Consider the following 24,522-nt stretch of genomic DNA (forward strand, 5'->3'; position numbering starts at 1 on the left):
GCTAGTATTTAAATCGTCATTATACATGTTTATTCTAGAAACCTCTAGTTTATGTACTTGCTTTTAAAATGCATGTAATTGAAGACTTATAACCCACTCTAGGCTATAATAAAGTCTTTTCTGTTCACTTTTAAAGAGTCCGTCCTTAGCGAAGATGTTCCAGCATAGATTCTTGTAATTCGACAGTATTTTTGCTCCTTAATTCTAAGACTGGTGAAACTCAAAAGCAGTTCAATAAATCATACTGTCAGCTGTTCACGAGTGAAGTAATTAGTAGCTGTCCCCACCCTCCAAAATTAGCAAGATTGGAAGAAGCTATAAGCAATCCTCCCTCTGTCTTCCTTTTATTATTGTCTGCCTCACCTGGTCTCTCCCCACCAAACTGCACGATTTCTTTCTCTGGGAGACACCTGGCTCCCCTTTCAACAAGATGAACCATTTTAATCTACCTACTCATTTCCACAAAACATGAAGTTTACTTAGCATTTTTTCTCTCTCTCCCTACAGCACACCTGCCTTCTCTATCTCTTATACCCTGCCTCCTCAACCATTACACTCCCACATTCCTTTGAGGGCTGCTCTTTCCCTCAGACATCTGCATTGATATATAGAATTGTCACCGAATCCTAAAACACCCATTGCTGCTTTGTGCTTTCATAAATGCATAAAAAGATGGGAAGTTCTTTTTCCACTTTAAATTCTAAGGAATTTTCAGGGAAATGGTACCTGCCATTCTGTTTTGAGTCACTAGTTATAACAAGGTTGTCTGACCTACAACAGTTAGGAGGAGCTGGAGGTCAGCTTGTCCAGTTCAGTTACCAGACTCAGCTGGAAGGGATCATTTGATGTTAAAAGGGGCAAGAGAGCTCAGTTAAGGGAGATATGCAAGGAACAAGTGGGTTTTTATAACAGGCTCTGGAGTAGAGGGAAAAGAAGCAATGATCTTTGCAGCTTGCTTTTAGTTAAGGGAAATCTTTTTTATTTTTTTTTTTTGTATCTGGATAATCAATTCAGCTCTGTGGAAAAGAATCTAGTTTTTCCCCCTGATATCAGAACTTCCTGGGGAGGTGAGATAGGGTTGTTGTTTATATGCATGTTCTGTAAATGAGCAAAGCAGGTAATTTTGATGACTTTTCTTAGAGTCTTTTGCTGCTGAAGGGAACAATCCTTTCCTCTCCAGAGTATTTAAAACTAGTATGGAGAGCAGCCTCTGAATCACAATTGCAGGCTGTATTGTGAGTCTTTGTATAAAGCAAAGGCTTTAAGGGGTGACCTTGTATTCTGGGGTGTAGCCTGAGACTGATTCTCTGATAGGATTCTCAGAAAGATGGGAGCACACTAGAATTCATAGCAATTACTCTTATTTTTGACGACTCACTAAGTCAAAGAGAGAGCAATATAGGTAACTGCTGCTGCCTTGTCATGGGATTATGGAAAAAAAGAAGAAAAAGCCTTTATGATAAACACTAAAAGAACAGCAGCTATGGCCTCTAGGGAATAACTTGCATAGAAAAGCTGTCAGATTCTGCCCTCATCTTGGGCCCGCCATATGTTGAGTTTACATAAACTCAAAACTCCAGCTTTTTCAGTTCCTTCATTAGTGTTAGTCACCAACATGTGTGATCTCTGTGCTGCTTCTAAACCTACTGAAATTCCATTTGTACTCCTAGCTTGCTTTCTGTTAGGAAAACACTGAAGTTATTTAGTATCTAGAGACTGAGATACAGCTGTTCACAGGGGTAAGACATACACTGGGGTGTTTTTGTCCCTTTATACAAGGTTAAAAAGTTATACATTAAAATAGTTCAGGGAGATGGAGGAGGGGATGGACAGACTCTACACTTGATAAAATAAATATTTAATGTAGTATATATTTTCAGGGATTAGTTGTATGGATTAGGTATGAGTATTTACTCCATTTCCAGCCCACCCCTCAAGGTTTAGGAAAACAAGGAAAGAAATGTGGAGTGCTGCTGCTGATAATTATCAGTACTGTAAGGAGAAAAACAGCAGGAATTTAACTTTTAAAAGCCTTGCTTATTAAGGCTCACAAAATTGGAAATACTTCTGTATACACCCACATCAAAACACACAAGCAAGACCCCCCCACCTCATCAAACTGTTTTCCATAAGTATGGGATGGTGGTGAAGCCTTTAAACAAAAGAAAAATATGTCACTATGGTCTTAAAATAGCTACTTGCTTAAGATGACCAAACAACTTTCTTGTTCTTTTACCAGAACAATTCCATTTTAAATACCTGTCCTACATGTGACCATTAGTTTGGTTAAATTAATGCTTGCTCCTCTGCTCCCTCTGCAGCTGAGGCCACAATTTAGAAACAGCTGATCATGCTAGCGAGTGGGTGCTCCATTTTGAAATTAGGGAAATCTGTTCCTTGCTACTTCTTTTTGGTCTTCTGAATGGTAAGTATTTGTAAACACTATTTTCCCTTATTTTTTGAGAAATTTTACATTACTCAGATTTCAATATTGTTATAGAGGAATAATTTAAGTGAAAATCTTGGTCTTGGTGTTAAGGTATGAATGCTAATTCTTTGTATTTAATTCATTGTCCTCACTTATCGACATAATCCTCATGCTGTTGGACTATACTTGTAATGGAACACTACACTGAAAAGTTTCACATTTAGCTAAAACAAAGTTAGAGAAAATGGAAGTGTAATACATTAATCATTTCAGCAATAAACTGTAAGAATAACTATCCCACTCCCACACTCTAGCCTCGTGCGTGTGTTCTGTGGGTGTTGTCAATTATGGCTGACTGAAAGCATGTGAAACTTTTGTGTGAATATTTGCAAAACAAATTCAGCACTGAAGCCTTTTGACTTAGCAAGGTAAGGTTTAACACTGACCAAGCCCTTGTGTCAAGTTACAAGCATCTAGACTGGAGGAATAGTTAAAATAGATGTTGTGATGCAATCTGTAAATTGGCAAAATAAGAACACAAGCAAACAACAACAAATATATCTAACCCTTGTGTAAATGTGATAACAAAATATAAACTATTACGTTTGCATTAAACTCCTTACAAGCTTTTTACTATTATGCATTTTTTTTCTATAAACCTGTATTTGCAGAAGAAAAAAGTTAACTACAGCATGGTCTGCTCTGTTTTTACAGGGCTTAAAAGATAGGGTCAGCTGTTCTCAGCAGAAATACAAATTAGCAGACCAGTGGTTGAAATTTTCTAGTTATTGAATAATTTAATTTGAAAAGAGGCACAAGTAAATGGAATGGTGCATGAAATTAATGAGTAGTGTTGATTATGAGACTGTTTACACTTCTGTACCTAATTTTGATCCATTAGAGAAGGTTTTTGCAAAGTTTTTTTTAATGAAGTCTAACTGTGAAGGAGGAAGAAAACTTGCATCAGTTAAGCATAATGCTAGATGGCAATTTACCATTCTGAAATAAAAGCAGGCTATTGCAGAAATAATAAGTCCCTATTAAATATGGCATACTTATTTCAAAGTAGTTTTACAGTAGGTGTATTGAAAGGGTATTCCCTTTTTCACATTAAGTGTACATTCATAATTTGTAACAGTTTATCTTTGAACAAACAACAAATTGTATATCTAATATATATAATTTGATAGGCTGTAATTCTTGCTTTAAGCATTTGTCGTGGAAACACACGCAGCATACTTTTGGGTCAGGTCAGCAGAAGCTTTTATTCAAAAGAAACTACAGCTGTAGGGGGGATTCCAAAGTGACATGGATTTCCCAAGCACTTGGAAGGGGTTCCCCCCCCCCCCCCAAGAGCAAAATCAGGAGGCTTATATACTTTTTAACTTTTGCTTACAACTCACGTGATCATATAGTGAAATTAGCATGAAAAGCAGCTATAATATTACTTCATTATTTCTTTGCTGTAATCAGGATTGGAACTAATGGGGGAGGTGAGGTTAGTTCACAAACCTCCTTCTTGCACCTGGAAATCAGATTTGTACATACTTTTTTGCTATCTTCAAGGCCGCGGTGAGAGAAGCAGTTGCAGAGGAGTTACAAAGAACAAACACTTTCTCTTATCTGTTCTACTATACAGAGCCAGCAATTCTCCACAAAGCGGTTATGTCGTCTTATAACTAAAATAATCAAAGTTTAAGGCATATGTTTTTTCTGATTCCACAGTCCCCCCCTTTGAGACTATTTAGTCTCACTTTAGCCTTAAACTTCCATTCTCATGAGCCCCTCTATTTCATCATGCAGCCTTTCATGTTTTCTTTCAATCTGCTCACACTTTTGTAACACCATTATTCTAGACTCTGCTGTGGGTTTTCTTGCCTTGCTAAAGCTTCTCCTGCTGGCTTTCACGCAGCAGAGGATCAGTTGCACTAAGACATAAAACATAATCAGAACTATCAAGACAAACAATATTCCATATAGGATTTTCTTGCCAAGGGCCCTGAAATCTGGGAGCCAGGAGGTTAGCCAAGACCACATTTCTTCTAGACCCCATTCAGTATTTTCTGAGGCCACTTGATGTAAGACCCTTAACTGATTTCGGATTTTGCAAATGTCAGTTTCAATTCGCATGTCCTGATTGACATAGACACAACAGGTAGAGTTTACTAAGGCACATACTCCTCCCTGGGATACCAATAGGCAATCTAGGGCTATGCGGTATTGTATAGTTACTTGTGAGATCTGGGAGCTCTCTTCTTGCAGAGCCTGAATTGCATCCGCAGTGGCATTTCCCATAGCTTCCATTGTGGCTGAAATGTTAATTATGGCTAGTTCCAATTCTCTTATTCCAAGCCACGGTATGAAGGTTCTCACAAATTGATGGAACCCTGTGTTTCTGGTAGCTAAGGGGTTAACCGCCCTTTTCATGTGATGGTTGAAATTTTTTACTTGTTCCAGATATATTGCACTATGCATTTCGAAACCAGGGATAACATGTCCAAGAGTGCATGCCCCCACCCAATTCCAGGGCAAGATTTTATGAGCCCTGTTTCCGCAGAGCCAGTAAAGGCCTGGGGCAGAAAGGGTACTCAAATCTCGACAGGTGTTGTGCCATATCCGGCACTTTCGATTGATATGCATCGTATAGGACGGACCACGTTCAGCTGCTATCCTGCTGGACCAAGATATATTACAAGAAGTAAAATTGGAGTCAATGTAAAATTCCGATCTGTTTGCAATGAGAGCAACATGAGGTTCCTTAGAAAAGTTGTGGACCATGAATCCTGTACAATTGAGAGAGGGTACGTTATCCAACAGGATTCCACTGGTGCTACTAGGGCTATAATCTAGAGTAGTTAGGCAATGAGGGTAGTGTCCTACAGGTGTGGCTTTATTATAAGCTCCGGTGTTGTTGGATCTGTAACAGAAAGGCGCCTCTACTCTTGGGGAGATTATCCAGTTAGCAGGGGCGGCCCTCCATTCTTTAGGAGCGGACCGATGGGCAGCTAATGAGTAGTGTCTAACGAAGCTGCCATTTATTGTTCCCCATTGCTGGAGGGATATTGGTACTCCAATCATTGGGATTCCTTGGTGTAGGTGCGCTGGGCTGTGAGAGCATATCCAGCAGTCACTTTTTTTTCCAGCTTGAGCCACCGTACGGGAGATCTGCAAATACAAATTTTTCTCCCACCCACCTTGGGTGATACTGAGATACCCAAGTGTGGTATATAAGGATATCAGTGCCATTTTTAGAGACAGGAGGGACAAAGAATCTTAACAACAAACATAACCAGCACCAGTAAGAAAAAGAACACTACCAGCCAAACCCAGAATGGCAGCCAAAGTCTTTCTTCGTCCTCTGGGCTCAAGTTACCTAAAGGACTGATAATGTCGGCTCTTGGTCTTGATCAAGGTGGTGATCTTCCGAATCGGAGCATTCACTTTCTTCGAGGCCGAAGATGATATCTTCGTTCTTCAACTGATGAATCCGGCTGGGCTGAGGTGTTGGGTTCAGGGGAGAGGTTACTAGCGCTTGCACCCTGATGCTCCTCACTTGCCTGAGTGAGGTCCTGAGGGTCTTTGTCCTTGGCCTCAGGGAAAGATCTCAACCTTGGTTGGAATACAGCTGCTTCAGGGTCCAATGGAGGTGATACCTTCTTGCAGTGCGAGGCGTGAGTCCATGTTTGGTGACCTTGGCAACGAACAGCAGAATTAGTGGTCAGAAGTACCTGGAAAGGTCCTTTCCATCTGGGTTGAAGTGCGTTTTTCTGTTGATAGACCTGTACGTAGATCCAATCCCTTGGTTTGAGGTTGTGACGGGGAACATCCGGTGGTTGAGGTAAGGCTTCTTGGATCTGGGAATGAACAGACCTGGCATACTTCATTAATGCCTTGCAATAATTTAGTACAGTTTCATCAGTTAATTGTAGGTCTGTTTGGTGTGGGGCAACAGGTGGTATAGCTGGCATCCTCATGGGTCGTGCCATGAGTATTTCATAAGGGGTTAGGCCATGTTTTCTGTTAACAGTGTTTCTAATGTGCATAAGAGCAATGGGCAGCGCATCAGGCCATTTGAGGCCTGTTTCAGCACAAATCTTCAAAATGCGCGTTTTTAAATCAGAGTTTTTATGTTCTACAGCACCACTTGATTGTGGATGATAACTACAGTGTAGGTGTTGCTGTATGTTGACTGCTTGGCAGATGTTTTTTACTATCTGTCCTGTGAAATGGGTGCCGCGGTCACTATCTATTGTGAGGGGCAATCCAAATCTAGGGATGAATTCTTTGAGCAATTTCTTTGCTACAGTGATGGAATCAGCATGTACGCATGGGTAGGCTTCCACCCATCCAGAGAACACATCACTAATAACAAGAATGTACTCATAAGAACAGCACTTAGGTAGCTGCACAAAATCAATTTGCAGATTTACAAACGGTCCCCATGGAGGGGGATGGGCTGCGGGTGTCGTTTTTACCCGTTGCCCAATGTTGTGAGCTAAGCAGATGGGACAGGAGCTACAGTACTGTTGTGCCATGGAAGAAAAATTTGGGGCAAACCAATTTCTTTGTACTGTAGCAATCATCCCCCCTTTGCTCGTATGGGCCACAGAGTGGGTTAAACGAGCAAGATGTGGCAAAAGCTCTCTAGGCGCCACCAGGTGGCCGTCCGGGGAGCGCCAGAGAGAGTCGGGGTGCAGTGAACATCCTGCACGCAGCCAGTCATTTATTTCCTTTTTGAGGGCCTGATTTTGAAGAAGGGCCAGACTTGAAAGGCTAGCCAAAGGAGACTGGTCTGCTGAAAAACAAACAAAAATAGAGTTAGGAGCCTGTGGGCCAGAAAGGGCCGCATTTCTGGCAGAACGGTCTGCCAAATCATTTCCTCGTGTGACATCATCAAAGGGTTTCTCATGAGCTTTACATTTAGCAATAGCAAGAGGCAATTGAACAGCTTCTAAGAGCGCTTTTACATAACAACCATGACTGATTTGGGTCCCTGATGAAGTGAGGAACCCTCTTTGTTTCCAGATTTGTCCAAAATAATGAACAATACCAAAAGCATACTTAGAGTCAGTATAAATGGTTGTGGTTTGATTTTTTGCAAGAATGCAAGCACGTGTTAAAGCAATGAGTTCAGCAACTTGAGCAGAATGAGCTTGGGGTAAAGAATAGGCTTCCAAAACAGCATACTGAGTGCATACTGCATATCCCGCAACTAATTTGCCTGCATCATTTCTAAGACAACCCATCAACAAACAAAACAAGGTCAGAGTTCGGGATAGGGATGTCCTTGAGGTCAGTTCAAGGGGTTAACAATTGAGTTGTGATAGACAGGCAATCATGAGGCTCACCATCAGAGGCAATAGGCAGAAGTGACGCAGGATTCAGAATTGAACAGCGATTTAAGGTTACATTTGCAGCTGACAGTAGAAGTTTCTCATATTTAGTAAGACGGGAATTGGAAATGTGCTGAGTTTTGCCCTTGAGGAGAAGGGCCATCACAGCATGTGGAACTGCAAAGGTTAAAGAGTGTCCCAAAACTAGAGAATCTGCCTCTTCAACCAACAAGGCAGCAGCTGCAACTGAACGGAGGCAAGGAGGAAGTCCCGCAGCTACGGGATCAAGGGCAGAGCTGTAATATGCAATTGGGCGATGCTTTTCACCATGCAGCTGAGTGAGTACTCCTAAAGCGATTCCTTCCCGTTCATGACAAAACAAGGTAAAGGGTTTCTTATAATTAGGAAGTCCAAGAGCGGGAGCAAGAGTGAGGGCTTGCTTAAGGGCCACAAATGCTTGTTCGGCTTCAGGAGTCCAAGGGAGGGGTTCCGGGGTGGTATCATGAGTGAATGCTTGCAAGCGTTTTGCAAAAGCAGCATAACCCAGGATCCACTGTCTACAATAACCTGTTGCACCTAAGAATTCCCTCATCTGTTTTCTAGTCATAGGTTTGGGAATGTTGAGGATAGCTTCAACTCTACTAGGGGAAAGGTGTTGTTCTCCTGCTGAGATATCATGCCCTAAATAATGTACCTTAGACTTGCAGAGATGCAATTTAGATTTTGAGGCCTTGTGGCCTTTCTGAGCTAAAGCTGTGTGAGGAGTGTCAAAGTATTTTGCTTACAGGCCTCCAAAGTGGGTGAGGCTAACAATAGATCATCAACGTACTGAACAAGGGTGGACCCCCCTTTGAACATGATAGGATCCAAATCCTTTTTTAGGATTTGGGAAAACAGGATTGGGGACTCTGTATATCCCTGAGGGAGTCTTGTCCAGGTATATTGAAATCCCTGATAAGTAAATGCAAACAGATACTGGCTATCCTTATGAAAGGGGATAGAGAAAAAAGCAGAACAAAGATCCACTACTGTGAAATATGTAGCATCTGAAGGGATACAGGAAAGAATAGTGGCAGGGTTAGGGACCATGGGGAAAGCGGGTAAAACAGTGGCATTTACAGCTCGAAGATCTTGCACAAAGCGATACGTATCTTTACCAGGTTTTTTGACAGGTAGGATAGGTGTGTTGCAAGGGGAGCGTATTGGGACAATAATCCCTTGCTCAAGGAGTGAGGAAACGACAGGCTTGATCCCTTCCTCAGCTTCCTTTGAGATGGGGTACTGTGGGACACGAGGAAGTGGCTTGGCAGGGTTCAGGATGATACGCACTGGTTCAGCACTCAGCATGTGACCCACTTCATTCGCATGGGTGGACCACAGCTGTGGAGGTACTCATGCCAACAGTTCCTCTTGCAAGTAGGAAGTGTCAGGATCAGAGTACTCCTGGGTTAGCAAAGCCACAAGCTCGGTTTCCCTATGTTCCGGTACCTCAAGGTAAACACCATCTGGGCTACAATAAATCACGCATTTCAGTTTACACAGCAAATCCTTACCAAGAAGGTTGACAGGTGCACAGCGGCTAAGAAGAAAGGCATGATTTTCAAACAAAGGGCCAATGGAGATGGAGACAGGTTCAGAGACGGGATGTGGGATAGGTTGTCCGCCTATACCGACAGCACGTACAGTTTCAGGAGAATAAGGTAGAAAAGGAAACTCGGCAGCCTTTAGCGTGGAGCGGGACTCTCCGGTGTCGACAAGACAGGAGACAGGTTTACCAGAAATAAGGCATTCAACAAATGGACCAGATTGGTCAGTAGCAAGCAAAGGAACGATGATGTCACTGTCCCTCAGGCTGTCCTATTCAACACTGGGAAAATTGACAGGAAGTGGAGGTGGGGGCTGGGGTCTGGGTCCTTGGCCGGGGCGGTTGGGGCATTCTGATTTCCAATGTCCTTCTTGCTTGCAATAATGACATTGGTTCCCATAGCCTGGGTTTTGTGGGCTCAAGGATCTATCTCTTCCCCTGAATCTACCTGGGCCTCCCCTTCCCCGTCCTTGTCCCCTTCCTCTACCTGGACCCTGCAACTGAGAAATCTGTAAGGCCATTAACTTAAACTCGGCATTGTCTTTAGACCATTCCAATTTGTTATGAAAATGGTTAGCTGCAGCAAGGACTTCGGTCAAATCTTTAGTTTCCCAGCCAATAATTACTGTTTGAATTTTCTCAGCAATTTTAGGGTTAAGTCCCTGGACGAGTGCTGCCACTATTGCTTGTTTAGCATTTCCGACTGGGTTATCCATTCCTGAGTATCGTTCAAATGCCTGTTTGAGGCGTTCTAAATAGTCACTGGGGTGTTCATTTTTGTTTTGTTTACAGGTATTTATTTTGGTCCAGTCTGCCTTTTTTGGGCAAATTGTGAGAACTGCCTGAACCAAAGCATTTCTCTTGTCAATAAAGTCTTGGCCAATCCCTGGGTTTTGATCTGGCCAAGTACAGGCAGCGTACAGACGTAGCATAGTTTCCTTGGGCAAAATCGATTGCATGAGCTGATTAATGTCAGCCCATGTTGGATTATAACAATTTATAACAGTCTGCAATTCTTCCTGAAATTTTTCTGGGTCTTCCCTGATTTTTGGGAATTTTTGAGTTAAATTGTAGAGATCACCTGGAGTCCAGGGTGCATGCAGTTACTATTTGTCCATCAGTGCCAATGCCTGGCATTTGTCTTAGGGGGTAAACTTGTGCAGTTCGGGATCTCAGATTGATGGGAGATCTTTCCATGCCTATTCCCATTCTTCTAAATACACCTGTGGTGGGTTGTGACCCAGGAGTAAATTGCCACACTGGTGATCATATCTGCCACTCAATCGTGGATGAGTCCGGACTATTAAGCTCCGTGGATGGATTTACTGAAGGAGCTTCAGCTAATGGGTTACTAGCCTGGGCTGCAGTCTGATGTTGAACCGGTTGTTGCTTATGTGGGAGTCCCAGGAGAGCAGGGTTCAAACAAAGGTCAAGGATATCCTCTGCTGGCTCTGGTGGTGGGGGCGCCCCGGGCAATGCTGGACACATCGGAGCGGTGGCCGGCGTGTAATTTGGGGGAGCAGCCATTTTCTCCCGAACAGCTTTTAACTGCTGTTTTAATTTTTCTTGAGAGTCTTTTAGGCTCCTAGTTTGAGATTCTGTCTGCCTTTTGGACATTTCATCATACCAATAAAAGAACGCGTCCCACTGGTTTTGTGGTGTTTTGGATCCACGGGACTGTAAAGCCCCTCTCAAGTGCACTGTTTTATCCTGATCAAATGTTCCTTCCTGTGGAAAATGCTTCACAGGATCATCCCTAGTATACCAGTTCCACTTATCCAGGTACTTGCAAGTCTCAGGAGAATAGTGTGTGTACGTAAAGTATGCCGGAGTCCCCTTAGGGGGGACAGGAACTTGTTTAGACTGACTTGTTCCCATTTTCAGTCACACAGGGAGGCGTAGGAGAGGCTTATTTAGGATGTCCGGGCCGCTCAGTGCCTTGCCCCGCAGTTTTTCACTGCCCAGACAAAAGGCTTCTGACCCGACACCGGCTCATAAAATGGAAATAGGGAGGGAAACACAAGAGGGATCCTTTCACTCCTGCTCTCGGCAGAAGCTACTGGGACAAGGGGTTTGGAAAAGACAAAATCACTCAGATGCCCTGTCCACTGGGTCACAAGGTTCCAGTTGGGCCCCCTTGCTTTCAAAACTGCCCTGTCAGGCAGAATTGGGGCGGCTGAACCCAACCGTAGTCTCAGACCTGGTCAGTGGCTCATATTTCTAAATACACACACATGCACATTTATTCAGTCAGCCAGACCTCCTCCCCCACACCGCCTTAGTTAATTAACTACAAGCCCGATGTGCTGTTGGATGAAGGTGCCTCAAACAGTTTCTCCCTAAATAAAATGTACGTTACCAGACACAAAATGGGATCCTTTACCAGACAGAAAATTTTAGCCGGCAGTAAGGTTCAGACTGACCTGTTTTAATAAGGTTCAGATCCAGTTACCACGGCCAAGTTGGGAGCCTACAGGCAGTCCTCCTCTGAAACCCCAATAGAGATTTTGAATTAGGTCTCTTACCTCTCAAGTTTGGCGCCTCGGGGTTCGGGGGGGGGGGCAGTCTGCGGTCCTCCTTCCTCAGCCCGTGTTCTGGATCCAAGTCACGGCACCAGGAATTGTCGTGGAAACACACGCAGCATACTTTTGGGTCAGGTCAGCAGAAGCTTTTATTCAAAAGAAACTACAGCTGTAGGGGGGATTCCAAAGTGACATGGATTTCCCAAGCACTTGGAAGGGGTCCCCCCCAAGAGCAAAATCAGGAGGCTTATATATTTTTTAACAGTTGCTTACAACTCACGTGATCATATAGTGAAATTAGCATGAAAAGCGGCTATAATATTACTTCATTATTTCTTGGCTGTAATCAGGATTGGAACTAATGGGGGAGGTGAGGTTAGTTCACAAACCTCCTTCTTGCACCTGGAAATCAGATTTGTACATACTTTTTTGCTATCTTCAAGGCCGCGGTGAGCGAAGCAGTTGCAGAGGAGTTACAAAGAACAAACGCTTTCTCTTATCTGTTCTACTATACAGAGCCAGCAATTCTCCACAAAGCGGTTATGTCATCTTATAACTAAAATAATCAAAGTTTAAGGCATATATTTTTTTCTGATTCCACACATTTGCCTATGAATCTCTAGCTTCCAACATTTTTTTTTTTTTTTTTTATAGGAAGAGGGTTTTTTCTTTTTTGTTTTAAATGGAACGCATCAAGAACAATCATTTTAAGAATACAATGCTATATAGTAATATAATTTGCTATTTCATAATATGGATTTGCTGTTTACCTTCAAATCACTTCAAGTTTAATCAATACCATCCATATTTTATATAATCTTAATTGTGGAATTCTTGGGGCCTGATTTTTTCAGAGGTGCTCAGTATATAGAACCACCTGTTTACTTCAATATGTTTTTTCATCTAATGTATAATAGGGGTGTGCGAAGCGGGCCCCATTTGATTCGGATGCTAATTCAGCCCGAATTGGGGACCGTGATCGATTAATTGATTCAGCTGAATCCAAATCTGAAGATTTGATGCTGATTCAGAGAATCAGCGATTCAGACAGACACAGCTTTAAATGTTTTTTCTACATACCTTGAGGTACCAGCACGGCTTATGAACGCTGTGATGCTGGGGAGGATGGAGCATCCCACAGACATGGTGGGGGTGGGGGGCCTCCATGTGCTTGGCAGTGAATCTGGAAGTGGACCAGACTTAGTTCTGGTCCACTTCCTGGTCTACTGGGAAGAATGCAGGGGGCCCCCCACCTTGCCGATTGGCTGCAGGGGGAGCCCGGATGTGCCCCCAGAGTGCTTCTGGTCCATTTCCAGGTCTGCTGCCAAGTGCACTGGGGAACCCCCCATGCTTCTGTGGGACACTCCATGTGCCCCAGCATCACAGCATTTACAAGCTGCCTGGTATCTAGAAATATGTAGAAAAAATATTTAAAGTTGTATTTATGTCCAAATTTTTCCCTATCTCTCCAAATCAATTCGGAGGCTTCCGATTTGATTCAGAGAGATGAAAAGGTCCTCTGATTTGATTTGGATTCAGAGATTCGGCCACCGAATCAAATCGGGGACCAAAGCTTCGCACAGCCCTAATGTAATATATATAAATATCTATATTATATCCAGTTTTACATGTCATAAGTAACGCAGAAGATTCCTCATTATACAGCGTAGTAGTTGGGCATTGGTTTTAGCACAGTATTACCCTTGCTATATACAGGTAGTAAAAATAAGATATTTCCAAATCTTCAGCTCAGTATCACAACAATCAGAATAACTTTCCAGAAGGTTAATGGATATTAAGTTTTACAAATTTTTCTATGTGCTCTTCCATTTTGTTGGAGCCTTCTAGATTTGCTAGGATGATATAATAGTGTGTGGTGTGAACACTTACTGTTTTGTTAAAATATACCTTTGTGCCAATATTTTGTCTGCCACCTGAGAAGTTAAGACATCTTTTTATCTCTTACAAGCAAGGCTCTATACATCTTTATTAAAAGTTCAGTAAGATTACCCAACCATACACACAACAAGTTAGTAGAAAGGAGTTGTGATGGTGATTACCATGACTTACAGATCAGCAAAGGTTAGGGTGAAGTGGAGTACTTTTAGAGCATGTACAAATGTTCAAATCAGCTGGTGCAGGGAGGGAGGGACGAGGAGGCCAGGAACACAGGGGATGGGGCAGGTTGGGCTACCGTCATGTGGAGGGGGTGAGGTTGAGGTTCGGACTCTAGGAACAGGGGTGGGGTGAGGCAAGGCTGGGCTCTCTGTGTGGAGGCAGCGGTGGGATACCCACCCCTTGGTATCAGTGGGGTGAGGATACCCACAGGTCTCAGTGCAGTGAGGATACCCACAATTTGGGGGTGGGAGGGGGTGGGGTCAATTAGTGAGACCCAACCCCTCCTGTCCAAAAATTTTGGGGATGTGGCCCCACTGGCACCTGAGACCTCATCCTCACCTCCTCCCCCATCACAGATACCCCTCCATTCCCCCAACAGATGTTTCCTAGACCACTAGGTGGTAGAAGGATGAAAATGAGGGTGCATGGGAAAGTTGGGCAGTGTCCAGGGACAGCAGATGAAGCCTGGGTTGGGCTTTGGATGGAGAAGGCATCTCTAGAAGACCACTCTAGAGATCTCTAGAATCCAGCTGGGCCTGTTGGTGTGTTTGTGGGGGGAGAGTTGGGGGTCTCTAAAAGGAGACAGGTGGGGCTGGGTCATGTCTGAGCAAGTGGGAATAGGTTAAGGGGGCTTAGGGACAGCAGGGTTCAGGATAAGCTAGGGTCCAGTCCTGGTGGGGATTTCACTTGACCAGGACAAGGTGAGGGGTGTGACGGCTCCACAGACTAGGCTGTGGAAGGGGCTGGGCTTTCCTATACCTGAGTGGTCATGGGGTAGGGCTTTTTCACTCTGGCTGCTGCAGTAGAGCACAGCCCAAGTTTCAGAGCATCTCCCTGGAGGTGGGTACATGGAAGTAGGGCACACTGGGATACCGGAATGTATCCCTGTATCCCCAATTGATTGGAATTATGCATACACGTTCATTAAAATGCTTGAACCCTGATCAATTGGCACTTCAGCCTCGTCTGATGAAATTAACCCATTTTAAGAAACTGCTGTGTTGTAAAGCAGCAACTTCTTGAAATGGTTAAAATAGGGTTTCCATTCTTGATGGGTCTGAATAGGGTCTTAGGCATGTTCCTAAAATGTGCTGTAGCCTGGGCTCTGGTTCTGAAAACAGTTAATAGGGAATGAGACATTAGCAGAGCTGTAACACTCTGGATCACAGGCATGGCTGAAATAGGATTATATTCTGTGTACCAGAATGCTGAACTGTTTGCTAACATGAATGTTGTTATTGCATAGTATAGCTTGCTGGTGTACAGAAATACGAATGCTGCAACTTATGGTAGACTCAGTCAAAGATGCTTATTATTACCTAATGTAAGCAGGCATAGGTATAAAATGATTGGCAGAATGGCTTGGTCCAGAGAACAAGGGCATGTTCACTTCTATGCTTGTTTCTACCCTGAGAAATTCACTGTCTTCTGCATAGTAAGATACTGAAGATTCAGATATAGATGGAAGTGTTGGTTTGCCCAGCATATTTTTAGAACAAAAGTCCACTGTGGCCTTAGCCAAAAACAGCTGTCATTAAGAAAGCAATGTTTTTCTGTCTAGATTAACTATACCTGCAGATTCAGTGGCAGGCACGTGACTATGATGAATAGTTGGTAATTATTTAATAATTTAGAAAATGAATTGCTATATTGAAGCACATGGTGTTTTTGTGATAAATTAGGTAGTAAGGATTAAATTCTGCTTTCTATTCAGAATCCTTTGGTACGTGCATGGCAAGCTTTATGCATAGGCAATGATTCTCAAACAAGGTTCTGTAGCACCATGGAATGCCTTGAGATCCTTTCAAGGGTGCTGTGGGGTGCCATGTAACATTAGCACTGTTAGGTGTGCCAACACAATTCACAAGATAAATCCAGAGGTTTCAAATAGAAATCCATATTGGTAAAAACATTATGCCCTGTTCTGACTTTCTGAGTTCTCTGCAACAAAAAAATTCTCTATTTTGCTATAGTCAAAAAAATGAGGGAGAACTCCAAGCTCGCGTTTTCCATTGGGTGTCTTGAATCTAAAAAGATTGAGACCCGCTGGCATAAGGCTACAATTTTGTCATAGAGGGGACAGAAACCATGAATATGAAGAAGCTCTGTAACTCTCATTATATTCCCTGGCACTCGATCAGAGGAGAGAATGTGTAGGATCATAGGACATGTAGTTCAAGCAGGTATATTGGTGTATTGGTGGGGGGGAAGGGTGGGGCGGGAAGGAGGAGGGGGGATAGGAGGATGTAACCCTCCAAACAACATCTCCCATGATATAGTGCTCCACTGTAGGTGAATGCATTAATATGGTTACCGTTGAAAGTGTGCAGTGAGTGTGCTTTGGTGACTTTTCCATGACTATTTCTCTCCTTCCATTCCCTGCCCCTTTCTTGCCTAACACTCCACCACTACATTACATGCACTCCTTCACTGTGAGATTTACTATAATTTACCATGATTAAATCACAGGCTTAATTTATAAGCAGTCACTTCTAACCTTAATCATCCCTATATTTGGGGCGTCCGCATCACCAAGAGTCCCACAGAAGAAAAGCATGATATGACTCAATGTGTGGGCACTGCATTCTTTTATATAAGATCCTCCATATACCAGCATCTGAAAATAATAGATCTTTAAATTAATCTTGTAAATTACTTCAGGTCAGATATAGGATGACTGTGTGAGGACATTTAGATATTAGATCCAAATGTTGTCTGTATAAATGAGTTCTTATGCATTTGCCAACAATATCAACATCCAATCTCTGTGTTTGGAGCATCGCACAGAATTTGAGAGACAAATGGAACCTGCAGATTATGCAGTAGTATAGGTCTGATTTGGAACTTGTGAATATTACCCTATATTAGATTATTGGATATAAAATTAATTGCATATTTGTGGAAAGGCAGGTACTGATTTTATGATGATGATGTATTTCATGGTTTGGTGGTAGTAGTTTGTTTTTTGGAAAGGCTTGTAGCGTTGTTCTGGAAATTAATGCCTGTCCCATTATGAAATATTTATCACATGGCAGTGTTTCAGCTGTGGCATGTATATCATGTTGAGCTATCTGCTACTAAACTTTACCTCGCTGATATGTATATGTGGTACTACACATGTCCTGAAAATGATATAGGCTCTACTGCTTTCTATGAGAACCAAGTATATTGATGTGGCTGAAAGTATCACTTTTCTAAGACACTGTGATAGCTTTTGAAACCCAAGTGGCAGAGCCACCACAAGTTCAGGAGTTATGATTATTTGATATCTTTTCTGATAAGGAAGGAGACAAGGGGTGGGAGGAAAGGAGAGAATGATGAGTCAGACTTATCCAGGGTATAAAACTCTTACAGTCAATGAAGATTTGCTTGGAATAAGTTTAGTTTATTGTGTTCTGTGTATGGCACACATTTCAAGGGGGTTGATGACACGTGATTCAATTGCTTGTTGCTGCTTGGTTACGAAGGCAGAGTTCACTGTTTCGATGGAGGAGTAGTTGCATGGTTTAATTAGTCACACTGAGGAAAAAGGGAACACTTTTTAGGAAGAACTTTTCAATTGGAAGATGAAAAAGCTATTCCTTATTAGCAACCAGTGTTCTATTTTCTTTAGAAGTTTTTAACTATTGTTTTTTAAGCAACACTAAAGCTTGGACAAAAACCCTAGTGAACCTCCATTTGTGGGTTGGTCTAGCATGGTGTCTTGAACGCTGGCTCTTTTGCATGATCTTGATGAAGTGGACTAAGGGGAGAGCAGTGGAGGCAAAAGGAATTACCTTGAGAAGGGGAATTGTTAAGATGGTCCAATTCCATTTGCCTTAGTTGTTTCCCAGAGGAAAAAGAGTGCTTGTTCTTTGCTGTCTTTTGAAATTCACCTGAAAGCATGAGAAAGATTGACACATTTCTAAATATGTAATACTGACTTAGGATATCCATTTTCATTCAGTTTATGTATTGTAGTGCTGAGCAAAACATTGTAATATAAAGGATAAGTGAAGGAATGAGGCAAGACCATGATCTCTAAATTGAAGTCAGCTTTTGATGCAGTCAGAGCCCTAATACAGCAGCACTGGTCTACCTTGCTGGCAGGCCAGCTTATCCACCAAAAGAACATTTGGTTCATCTTGTTCTACAGCTTCTCTTCTTCGAACCACAGACGCCAACAAGCCAACCATTTGGGAAAGGTCAAAATCTATTACAGTACTTTTCAAGTTATAATCACAATATATATAGCTTGTGCTGTAGTATGGTAGTCAAGGCATCTTGCTATGGCTCCAGCAGCATAAGACGGAGACCTGTTCTGGACTTGGTAGCCTTCAGGACTGTGAAGGATCATTCAAGATGGGGAGCCAAAAGTGGCCAGATGGAATGCAATCTGCATTAGCCCCTGTTGAGCTGTTTGGCTGTAGAACCTGGCATGCCCTTACAACACCAACCCAACAGATTGTTCAGCTTTAGTTTTATAGTTGGTAGTGTCAGAAGGGACCTGAGCAGATCATCAGGTCTGACCCCCTGCCATGGCAGGAAAGAAAGCTGGGGTCAAATGACCCTGGCTAGGTGATTTATCTAGCCTCCTTTTGAAGATTCCCAGGGTAGGAACAAGCACCACTTCCCTTGGAAGTTGGTTCCAGATCCTAGCTGCCCTAGGTGGACCTTCTAGTTTGTGGGTTTTGTTCACTATGTAGCTACTGTAGATGGCATCAGTCATAAACTCCCTATTCCATTCTCTCCCACCCTGTGTTTCAGAGACAGCTGCCAATTTGAGCTCAAATCTCTACTACAGAGAAGGTAATGACGCTGATTTCTCAGAGGGACTTTGCTTGTATTATGTTTCAACCTAAAATAAAGGTCATCCTCACTGAAACTGTTTAATTTCCTTCTTTGTCCATGCAAAAAGAAGTGACAAGGATGAGTTCTACAATAAAGAGCTCGAAGAAAGCAGTTTAGAGGCACGATTAAAAATAATGTAACCAATCAAGAAAGAAAAATGATCATTTGCAGAGACCTGGAAAATTTGCAGAATAATGAAAGAACTGAGACTAGATAGCAGTAGTACTTCTCCACAAGTACTATAGAGATTTGTGGCAAGAAGACAGCAGGTTATCTACCTCTTTCGGGAACTGTTAATGGTTTTGGGGGGGTTGGTTGTTTGGAAGGTCAAATATAATTAGACACCCTGAAATGTTCATTAGCTTCCAAGTGATACCTGCTGTATCTATTTAGAAATCACACAGTTAATATGTCATCCATATGCTTCTATGTTGTTCCTTTTTTCCATTAGAATTGAAATAGTGGCTATATTTTTAGTTTTATAACATCAAAGGAATGGGCATGGCAAAGGCTTTTTACAAAAGTGTGCTTGCAACCCAGTTGGTATATTATTCAAATAAGCTATTTTAAAAAAAATAAGGAATGGAAAGGAAACAACATGGCTGACACTAGAGAGATCTCAGTAATTAAATGCAGATTTATCAGTTAAATGGTATTTCCTGGAGTGCTCCTGAAAAATGTACCAACAGGTTTTACAAGCAGGAGGAAGATTTGCAAGAGCTCTGAAATTCTTTCTGCTCTGCAGCCAGTGTTGTTCGTGGGTTTAGCAGAGGAGCCTTAATTAATATGGAGAAACAGATTAGATAGTAATACAACAAACTAAAGGATAGGGAGATATTTAGGATTGATTTGTTACTCCTTCAGTTGCTTGGGGCCCTTGCTTCTAACCCACTGTCCCAGCCAGTCCTATGTAACCAACAAAGTAAGGCTTGTAGTAGTGTTAAAGTGCCAGTATCTCTACAGAGCTTGATTTCAAATAGTGATGAACATCTGCTACTACAGGCAGCATTTTGCTGCTCTTCCCAGTATTTGTTCCCTCATGAAACAGGTGAGTAAAGAAAGGAGAGCAGTGAAGGATATCTTAAGTGAGACTGACTAAGAAAAGGAAAAAATGGGGCTGCCCAATATTGATTTCCTTTCAAGAGAAATAGATCTGAATTTTAGGATTCTTTTGAGTATCTTCAGGGATGATGTGGTATAAAACTGCCCTTGTATACTGGTCTCGCTGTGCTTAAAATATCACATACGTGAAATAGAAAGGGTCTTGTTATACCTTGCACGATGAACCGCACAAATGTTGATGGGTATTAGTACTAGCTCGAGTTCAGAGCAGTTGCACTTCAGACCAGTAGGAGCCTGGAGGACTGAAAGGTAAGAAACACCTCCCTCTCCTATTCTGGGCTTCCTCCAGGGGATCCCCTGGTTCCCTTCTTCCCCTTGGGGTGCCTCCCACCCCTAGGGGCTCTTCTTCCCTCTTTCTCCATGCTTAATTGTGGTTGCCTGCAGAACAGGCAGGGAAGGGTTAACTTTCCTGCCTAGTCTGAGCCTGCCCAGAGAGCAGCAATGATGGTAGCTGGGCAGGCAGGATGACCCTTACCTGTCTGCTCCCCTGGGACAGACAGCATGGACAGCCACAAGTAAGGGGGTGGGTTGGAAGAACAGTGAGCAGGGATCTGGAGTGCTGGGGGTAGGTAGCAGGCCCAATCTGGGCCTTTGGGGGAGAGGGGTGGGCGGTGTAAGGTGTACTCTAAAGTAGCTATACCTTAGTGTAAAACCAGTTATGTAGCAGAGATCAGAGATAATCCTGCCCTGGAGTGGCATAACTTTCAGGCACCTAAATCATAGAATCATAGAAAGTTAGTGTTGGAAGGGACTTGAGGAGATTGTTTAGTCCAACAAGCAGGACCATCCCCAACTAGATTCACTTATTTTTTTTCTTCTTTAGGGCTGGAAGGGACCTCAGAAGATCATCGAGTCCAGCCCCATGCCCGAAGGGCAGGAAGTCAGCTGGGGTAATAGGATCCCAGCAAGATAAGCATCCAATTTTCTCTTGAAGGTGTTCAATGTAGGTGCTTGAACCACCCCCGGTGGCAGGCTATTCCAGACCTTGGGGGCTCGGACAGTAAAGACATTCTTCCTTATGTCCAGCCTGAAATGGTCCTGCAGTAGTTTATAACTGTTCGACCTAGTCATTCCTTGGGGCGCTCTTGTGAACAAATGTTCCCCCAGATACCGGTGGTCGCCCCTGATAAACTTATAGGTGGCCACCAGATCACCCCTGAGCCTGCGCTTTTCCAGGCTAAACAGCCCCAGGGCTCTCAGCCTGTCATTGTAAGATCTGTTTTCCTGACCTCTGATTGTGCGTGTGGCTCTTCTCTGGACTCTCTCAAGCTTCTCCACATTCTTTTTGAATTGTGGGGCCCAAAACTGGACGCAGTACTCCAGCTGCGGCCTCACCAAGGCCGAGTACAAGGGGAGAATGACGTGCCTGGATTTGCTGGAGAAGCATCTATGGATGCAAGCCTGCGTTTTGGTTGCTTTACTAGCATCAGTATTGCATTGAAGGCTCGTGTTCATCTTGTGGTCAATGATGACCCCCAAGTCTCTTCTTCCATAGTGCTAGCCAGCATAGCACTGATGAGCCTATAAGGATGCTGCAAGCTTTTCCTCCCAAGGTGGAGAACCTTGCATTTTTCAGTGTTAAACACCATCAGGTTCTCATCCGCCCATTTGCTGAGCCTGTCTAGGTATAAAGGATGCTTTATATGTATCTTTTGAACGTACATATTCAAAAACAAATGTCTCAGTAGCATTTACTGATATAAATGTACATAATGTATTAGAGTACATACTATGCCTCAAGTGTGTAATATAGAAATGGCATAATGCAGATTCTTAGCATGCACAGTAGGCATTTTTCAAAATTCAATATTTTTGCTATTTCAACATACATTTATTTTAAGTGTGGTGCACTAAAACCAATCTTCTGTGTTATGCATTAATCATCTTTCAGATATAAAATTGAAATGAGAGCATGAGAATATTAAAACACATGATCTTTGTGTTTCATGGCAGAGGTTACCTAGCGAATCATAGAAAATTAGGACTGGAAGGGACCTCAGGAGGTCGTCTAGCCCAACCGCCTGCTCAAAACAGGACCATCTCCCACTAGATCATCCCAGCCAGGGCTTTGTCTAGCTGGTTCTTAAGAACTCCAAGGATGGAGATTCCATACCCTCTCTATGTAACCTGTTCCAGTGCTTTACTACTGTTCTGATGAGTGAGTTTTCCCTAACATCTAACCTAAACCTCCCTTGCTGCAACTTGAGACCATTGCTCCTTGTTCTATCATTTGCCACCACTGAGAACAGTCTAGCTCCATCCTCCTTGGAACCTCCTCCAGGTAGTTGAAGACTGAAGAGTGCTTAAAACTAGTTACAGGTGTTAAGAGCTCCAGAACCACCCAAAATAACCATGTAACAAGGCCCCAAAATCATTTACTTTCAGTGGACTTATAGATGCCCATCACTGGGAAACTGAACTATCACAAAGTTACCATCACAATTCACTCCTCTGTGTACAGAATCTGGATATCCTGGTGGGTACTAGAGCTGTGTGAAATAGTATCATTTCATTTTGACTTCTATTTCACCATTTTGACAAGACAGTGTTTTGTTTAGAGTTTCATTTCATTTAAAAAACCATGGTTCTGTTTTGTTTCATCTAAACTGTTTTGCTGTTCCAACGTTTTACCCATAAGCTACAATGGGGAATCACAAAACTGCCTATAACTTTTATCATTTTTTGGCATGTTTGGATTAAAGCATCAGGGATTGTAAACCTTTATGAGGGCATGAAGCCTGCCAAGCTTCAAGGAGATGAGTGTAAGAGTTTCTGGGAAACTGCACCTCAAAGTCTTGAAAGCAAAACTCATGTCACTTGTAAGTGTGAAGGCACGGAGGGGTGAAAACTGCAGGCATGCTAGACTCTGCTGTGTCCACAAAGCCTTCCATGTTTCAAGGAGATAGGTGCAGGGATTTCTCAGAAACTGTACCTCAAGCTGCTAACAAGCACAACTCATAACCTGTGTGACTGTATGCATGTAGGCATGTCCTCACAGGTGCTGGGGCCTCTAATGACACAGTAGTGTGCCCCAATGAGGTCTGCTCCTCCCCTGCAGCCTCACTCCCATTCACCACTTTAAATGACAACAGGTAATAACTTAGTAAGTGGTACAGTAGCATCAGCAGCATCTCAGGCAGCCAAACAGTCACAGCCAGTATCGGAGCAGTCCTTCCCCCCGCCTTCTCCTTCCTCTCCTTACTTTGTTTCCCTGCAGGCAAGCCCAACTTCAGCTTTGAAACTCAAAAGGTCTTGAACCCTTTGAAATGTTTTGACTGCCCTTGTTTCGTTTCGAGGCCATTTCAAAGCCCTTCGATTCATTTCGATTTCACTGTTTTGAGCTCAAAACGAGTCAAAACAGCGTTGAAACAAAACAGCCAGTGAAATTTTGCATAGCCTTAGTAGGCACACGTTCATTAATGTGCTGTAACAATAGTACATCTAGTATCTGTAATAACAGGTACTAATGCTCCATAATTGGCATTACTGCACATTGGTGCAGATGAATACTTTGTGTGTGATGCTTAATGCCCATTGGACTAATCTACTGTGCATTAGCATGGTTTTTGCCAGCTGTGCTAATTCACAGTAGATTGGTCTAATGGGCATTAAGAGTCGCACACAGTGTTCATCTGCGCTAATGCGCAGTAGCACTGATTACAGCACCTTAAGTTGGTACCTTGTTATTACAGGTACTAAATTTAATGCACTGTAATTACAGAACATTTATGAATGCGTAGACGTACCCACTGAGTCTGAAACTGGGTTGAGATTAGAGCTGACTGGGATCTTCCAACAAAGTATCTTTTTAATGGGGAAAAATACCAATTCACTAAACCAAAACTTCTTGCAGGACTGTATCAGTGTTATTTGTTTCACCGGGAAAGATTTCTCAGGTTCAGACAGATTCATTCCAGAATAACCAAAGGCTCAATAGTCATGAATGCTCAGCTGAGAGGTGGGAAATCCAGGTTCAAGTCCTTGGTCTGAACCAGATGAAGCAGATCCTTGTATGTGGTTCTCCCATATTCAAAGCTACATTCCTAAGTCCAAGGCTGTTGCGAAATCTTTTATCCCACATCCCTCCATGGGAAAAAAAGTTTGGGAGCTGGATTGTATAGTACTGCCAGTGATGACCAGACAGTGGACTCAGTGATACAAAAGGGTCTATCCAGGTCTATAATGTTATAGAAAAGTCTTGGTCTAATAACTTTTTTTTCTTTTAAATCTCAGATTTTCTGTTCTGCAGGTCACGTGTCTGGGATGTTAATCTGCCCCCGTACACAAGCAATATGTTTTCATATACACTACCTTGAGGAAAAAAATACTTAAAATATCAAGATGTCAGATAACATAAGGCTAAATATCAATAGGATATAAAGTAGTTATAAAAATGATACAGTAGATCACTTAAAAGGGGGCTCTGAGGAGTCGCACAGTGACCTGCTTTGTTCTGTTAATAAACCTCTATTCTTAATAGCAGTCTTGAAGTAATAAATCACTACTTGGTTCTTGAAAACTTACAACTCTGTTTTTTTGTAAATAATACAATGTTCCCTGTGCTGCTGTTGTGGAGAGAAGACA

General features: G+C 42.7%; 1 long non-coding RNA gene across 1 annotated transcript in view; it reads left to right on the forward strand.

The window, feature by feature from the left end:
• Positions 1-350: 350 nt before the first annotated feature.
• Positions 351-24,522, forward strand: part of LOC109280315 (uncharacterized) — a 184,569-nt gene continuing 160,397 nt past the window's right edge. Inside the window, exons 1-2 of the long non-coding RNA XR_002086596.2 lie at positions 351-1,067; positions 2,322-2,425. This is a non-coding gene — a long non-coding RNA (uncharacterized LOC109280315). The remainder of the gene's footprint in view (positions 1,068-2,321; positions 2,426-24,522) is intronic.

This window comes from Alligator mississippiensis, chromosome 1, assembly GCF_030867095.1.
Source record: "Alligator mississippiensis isolate rAllMis1 chromosome 1, rAllMis1, whole genome shotgun sequence".
Lineage (NCBI taxonomy): Eukaryota > Metazoa > Chordata > Crocodylia > Alligatoridae > Alligator > Alligator mississippiensis.